This window comes from Alexandromys fortis, unplaced genomic scaffold, assembly GCF_014885135.2.
Source record: "Alexandromys fortis isolate MF-2015 unplaced genomic scaffold, M_Fortis_MF-2015_v1.1 scaffold_132, whole genome shotgun sequence".
Lineage (NCBI taxonomy): Eukaryota > Metazoa > Chordata > Mammalia > Rodentia > Cricetidae > Alexandromys > Alexandromys fortis.
The window spans coordinates 1,472,935-1,479,419 of NW_026068055.1; positions in this window are offsets into that span (position 1 = coordinate 1,472,935).

Sequence of the window (6,485 nt, forward strand, 5' to 3'; positions counted from 1 at the left end):
TACTAAGTTATACCAACACAGGCTCCAGGCTGTGTGTCAGAATCAATTGAAGATAGAGTAAACTTCAGAGTACGGTGGCCCACACCTTTAATCCCACTACTGGCAAGGAGAGGCAGGAGGATCTCTATGAGTTTAAGTCCCTCCTAGTCTAAATATTGTTCCTGGTCAACCAGTGCTACACAATAAGATCCTGTCTCAAAAAAATATATGAGACTGATAGTAAGGAATTTTAAGATATTGTCTCTAAATTTGAAGACAAGAGAGAAGCTCTCTGGTCAGTGAAGATTTTGCTGTTCATAGAGAGATTTACTAAGTCAGGAGCAGATTATGTTTGGTCCAACTGTCATTGGTATTATGCTTTAAAAAAATGTCAACTCATCTTCCCAGTGCACACACTTCTAAAGGAACATATGTGTCATGATTACACTGTATTTGGTTTTACAACTTAGCAAATGTTGGTAAAATGTACATTTGTGAAGAGTTTTGGTAGCTTCTTTTGAAAAGTACATTGTCGGGTGTAGAATGCTCTTCCTCAGTGGGAATAAGAATAACACAAAGGTTCAGATTTTGACTATTTGACAGAACTGTTTAGATTTCTGTTAGCCAGAACCATACTGAAAAGAGGATAAATTATTGGAAAGAACATGTTTGATAGTGCACTAAAGAGTGTTATGTGTCTCCAGAATTGGTTTAAACTATGCCATGATGATTAAATGTCTTACTGTTCTATTGAAGAGACACCATGACCAAGACAACTCTTATAAGAGAAATCATTTAATTGGGGGACTGCTTACAGTTTCAGAGGTTAAACATGCTATCATCATAGTTGGCAGCATGGATGCACATATGACAGTCATGGTGCTATAGACATAGCTGATCTGCAGGCAGCAGAAAGAGAAGGAGACTGGCCTGGCATGCGCTTTTAAACCTTAAAGCTCACACCCAGTAATACACTTCCTTCGATAAGGCCACCCCTTCTAGTTCTTTCAAATAGTGTCATGCCCTGATGACTAAGCATTCAAATATATAAGCTTATGTTTCATTCTTATGAAAACCATCACACTAAAATTCTTTAATTAATTATTTTATAATGCATTTCTGTTGTGAAGGCCTTAGAAAATGTGAACTGTTAACTCCTTGAAAATGTTGGTTTGATATCTTCTAGACTTATTACTTAAGTTATTGCATTGAGATCATAAAGACAAATACATTTTAAACTGCTATTTTTACTATTTGTATAAAGAAGAAATATAAATATTTTCTTCATGCTCTGTCTGGTTTTATTTTTCAGCACCATGAGCACATATTTAAGAAGTTAGGAAAATACTATTTACAGGTTGCTGCCTGGCCATTGTCTTCATTTATGAACACAGATGATTCTGAAATGCTGAGCACAACTATTTTAACAGATTTCTGAATTTTCACATATACTGAACTGAAAAAAAAGTTGCTTATTTATTTAATGACATTGAGTATTGAACATAGGGTCTCCAAAATGCTAGGTTTGTGCTCTTCCACTGAACTACATAGACATCAAAAAAGATTTTTTGGGAAACATTTTCTTAGAAGAACAGAACTCAGTATTCAGCCACTTAAAATTATCTTCCATCACAGAAACAAACTTCTTCCGATAGAGTAAAGATGCCTTGCTTGGTGGAACCCAAGAACAGAAAGGACCACTAAAGGCATTGTCTGTTCCTGAATGTGCAGAGGCAGTCTGAAGGTGTGCCAATTTGTCAGAAAAATAAATGACAATGAATGTTTCTGTAGCTGTACACTTAGATTCACACACAAGAGTCTCACTATTTTCAAAGACAGCACTTTGATAGTTTATTAATCCTCAAAGTTATTTGCTTTAAAACTCTTTTTCTGTTCTCTCAATATAGCATTTGGGCACAAGGAATTTCCATTGATGGAAAACATAAGGTATTTTTAAAAGGAAAACTATTTTTCAGTGGAATAAAGACATGATTTCCAGGTTTGTTTCCTTGGATAGAAACATATTGGGACTAATACTATCACAAGTCTTTTATCATCCAAGAATTTAATTACCAGGCAGATGAGAACTTGAGCTTTATCTTCACCTTGAGGGTATTCTCCCAAATCAACAATGGTCACACAGTCAGTTATCTATTATGTGAAAAAGCCCACTTTTAACAGTTGGAGCTTGAGCTGTGTGGACAACCTCAGAGGGAAAGAGTAGAAGAGGTAGATTGAAGGAAGGAAAGTTACTTGATTTTATAAACCATTGACTTCTACCTTGGCCTGCCAATATATTCAAATGGTGAGTGGCTATGTAAGTAACCACTTACTGGCCTTAAAAAGATATAGAAACATAGTGAAATGAATTTGAATTTTATGTTTGCTTCTTGTAGAAGATATGTGTCATGAATTTTTCCCTTAAGTTTAGAACATGAATCAAATAGTATACATTTTGTGTGTGGGGGGTGGGTGGGTGGGGTATAGGCCCAAAGTTTTTCATCTGTTCCATATGGGCTAAAGGTCAGAGAGTTCAAAACCATTCTTGCTCCTCAAGGACAAACAACAGGATGTTTGACTAAAGATGTGGCTACTGGGAGCTTTGCTCCTCAAAAGCCAGAGAACAGGATGTTTGACTTAGGGTGTGGTTACCAGGTGTTTTGAGATGTAAGGAGGTAATTACACTTGCTTGTTCGTTCTTTGTATCATGGAAGTCTTGTGCCCTCCCTTTTTGATTAGGGTATGGAAGGACTGTGAGTAATAAACTCGGGGCTTTTTGCGACAGTAATCACTAGTGGCACTCCTGATTCTATCTTCTGTCTCTTATCTATTTCTTTCCTCAATCCACATTCCTCTTCTCAGGAACATATGAACCAGTCAGGCTAGACCTAAATCATATACATACATATATACATATATACATACACACACACCCCCACACACACACCACACACACACACACACACACCAGCTACTGAGAAATAAAGCTGCAGAACCTTTAAAGATTCTAAATGAAGGGACGGAACAATTGAAGTAGAAGACAGCAGTATGTCAGTTTCTTCTTAAATTCAGTAGGCTACAAGCCACTCAATAACCCCTCCCTCTTATTACTCTTTTTATGCATCTGGTTGTAGTATTAAGTCATGTCCTTGGTAGAGAAGTAACACACCACACTTTAATGGTTTAATTACTTTTATTTGGGGACTAAGGACTTCAATTGGATCTCTCACCCTGCCTCACAGACTTAGTTTAAAACAAGATTAAAAATATATGAAAAACAATGACAGAATAAAAATTATATCCCTCATTTTGAAAGAGTTTACACACTAAAATGAGATTTAATTGGCCTCTCTTTTGGAAGATTTTTTCTTCAAGGCTTTTAATGTATTGCAGATAAGTATAGGGGAATTGTGAAGTATTCTTCCTTGTTTGAATGTCAAAGCTCTAAGTTATTGGGATGTGTTTTTATCCAAAGCATGACACTAGCAACAGACTATTGCTGATATATTTACCAGCTTGGACCCAAAGAAAAATGACTGATTTTACAAGCCAGAAGAATCAAATAATACTGGAGTAAAGCAAAATTGACTTTTAATGTTTGTTACCAGTTCATTGTATCTTACAGAAAATGAAAACAGTCTTTTTGTAATACAGATTGGTTCTCCTCAAACTTGTACTTATTAGCTATGAAATGCATTTAAATTGGGTGGCTTAATGACTTCTGTATTATTCATGTTTTTTTTCTGGACCCTGATCTTCTGGCAGTCATAAGCTATGACACAGTTAACTTCTCAAAAAAAAAAAAAAAAAAACAAACAAAAAAAACCTGTCAGCTGTCCATTGATTTTTCTCTAAGTATTCTATGCAAAACCAAAATGAAACAAACAAATAAAAGAAAACAAACAAACAAAAAAAATCAAAGCTAAACCAAACTTGATGACTGATTGCCTTCTAGTCCTCTTTCTGTAGTGGTCAGCTACTCCATGACACAAGTCTGTTTTTAGGAGTACTGAAATCAACACACCCAGTATGGCTGCCAGCAACCAAATGGGGATCTTATTTGAGTCTACTAATTGCCTCAATAACAAGAGACCATCTTATTGCATAAAACAACACTAACAGGTGCCGGCCCCCTTTATATGAAAGAAATTTTAAATTTACAAATACTACATTTGGCTAAAAGTTGCTGTGACAAAATATGGCAGCAGTCATTAAAAGATGGCTTCCAGTGTTCATATGACAACTTATCTTCATCCCTATATTGTATTCATTTATATGAATTGGCTCTTTTTGGCTTAGAGTTTTTCAGATGGAATTTCAGTAAAATGTGTGGATATAATTTGTTTTTTATATGTCATAAGACAAAATGATGAAAACATTTTGTAATCTATCTATCTTTTGATACTCTGGAAATCTTGAAGTCTACAAAGTGATTTCTGAATTAGTGTCATGTCAGATTTCTGCTAGGAATTGTGCTAAGACAATTTCTCTCTTGAAGATATTCATAAAGAGATATGAAGTATGAAAATAGATATTTGGTGGAATAAAACAGCAAGATGAGACCATTAAAAGACCCCCTTTTAATTAGGAGTTCAAAGGGAATCAGGAATCTGGTCCTTTGTGTAAAATCAGAAGATAAAAACTCTGCTCAGCAGTGTTCATCCTAGGGAATGGACAGAGGGTATGCAATTGACACAGATGTAAGTCAGCTAACAGTCACTTTGGAGATTTAGATCAGCACCGTTTCCTATACTAAGTATTCAAAAGTTAAGAAATGCTACTATACTTAAGTGTGGAATTCTATGAAGATAACTGTAAAGAATGCACCCACTTCAATATAAAATTTTCCTACTTGCATTTCTGACAAAATTCCTATAATATAGGTAATAATTGTTCAAGTATGGTCTTCCTCTAAAGAGCATAGACCTGCCATAAGGTGTTCAGAGTCTCCTGCTTAAATAAAATATTCATTATATTTTAGACCATTCAGTATCTTCAATATGTGTTGAGTTTAGAAGTTTGAGATAAATCAGCAGTGTTTGTATGAAGCCTCATCATCTCTTTGACCTTAAAGTCTTGTGTAATTTGTGTATCCTAACTTAAAACTGCATCCTCATGCTCTAAGACTAAAGAATCTGAAAGAAAGGAGCTAGTTTTACTTATAATATTTTATCTAGATAGTATATCATGATAGTTATGATTCCATGGACTTCAAACTGCTCTGTGCCTTCCACACATGTAAGCCTATAGACTAAGCTTAGTTATTACAGAGTTTTAAATGCAACCACGGTCAATTCAGGAAACAGATTTATTTAGTCATGTTCATTGGGGGGGGGGAGTCTACATTAAAAAAAAAACATCGAGGACAGTACATCAGCTATGTTGAAGTAGATTATTATACTAAGACCCACTCACCAGAATTCTCTGTGAAACAATGGGAAATCAGAAAATTACTTGAATACAAATATTGGTCCCTGTGGGGTCTCAGCAGTCATAAAAAGAAAGCTTTATTTAAGATTGGGCTTGCTAATACTGAAAGTCATTTTTTTTTCTGAGCCTGAACTCAACTTTTCACTTAAAGCTTGAAGTTGTAAAGTCTTTGATGTGAGTATCAGTATTTTTTTTCTGCCAAATGATAACCAGAAAGGAAACTGGCAGTGACTCTATTTTCTATTTGAAAGACTCTTTAGAACTGCATGATCTTACTTTTCCCTCCTAAACACAGCTCCTATTTGGGGTCTCTGTTGTGTATGCAAGCAGGGACAACAATTTTGGATGTTGAGTCTTGATTTCTTAGTTAAGCAAGTGTAGAGTTATTGATTCATTTGGATGGTTTTCGTCATATAATGTAAATAAGAGAGAAATATTAAATAGGTTAAAATTATTTTATAAGACAATGTTTCATAAGCTAACATAAAATCAAGCTGCTACATTTTATATGTTTTTCTGTCCAGCAGTTTATCTTTTCAACTGCCCTGAGTAAATTCTAAATACTGCTTAGCAAAGATCCCTTAGAATTTAAATATAACTCAGTGAAGCTACTCAAAAATGATAAAATAATTCTTTTTGATAGGTAATTTTAATTAGAAGGTAGCAATCTCTCATTGGTAAAATATTATCTGTGTATATAATTCTATACTTCATATAAATGGATTGATCTAGGAGTTCTAACTGTGGTTTTATTATTATGCATTTGAATCTATATGGTTTTCTTTTTAGTCAAAAAGGTAGAATTTTAAATAGTAAACTTTTTTAGATCCTGGAGACTTGAAGTATTAATTTTTAGAAAAGTGTTCATTATTCTTTTGTGAAACTGAGTTTTTGCACCTCCCAGAATCCCAGTTTATGTATTTCAGATTTGCTGTTCTAATTTGTTTAGTGGAGTGCATGTCAAAGTTGTAGAAACATGTAAAGTTTGTGCTTGTGGAAGTTGCTGCTTTTTTTCCCTAACACAATTCTGGTTATGAGACTATTGCATGCCCCATTCATGAAATGGCATTTTGTTG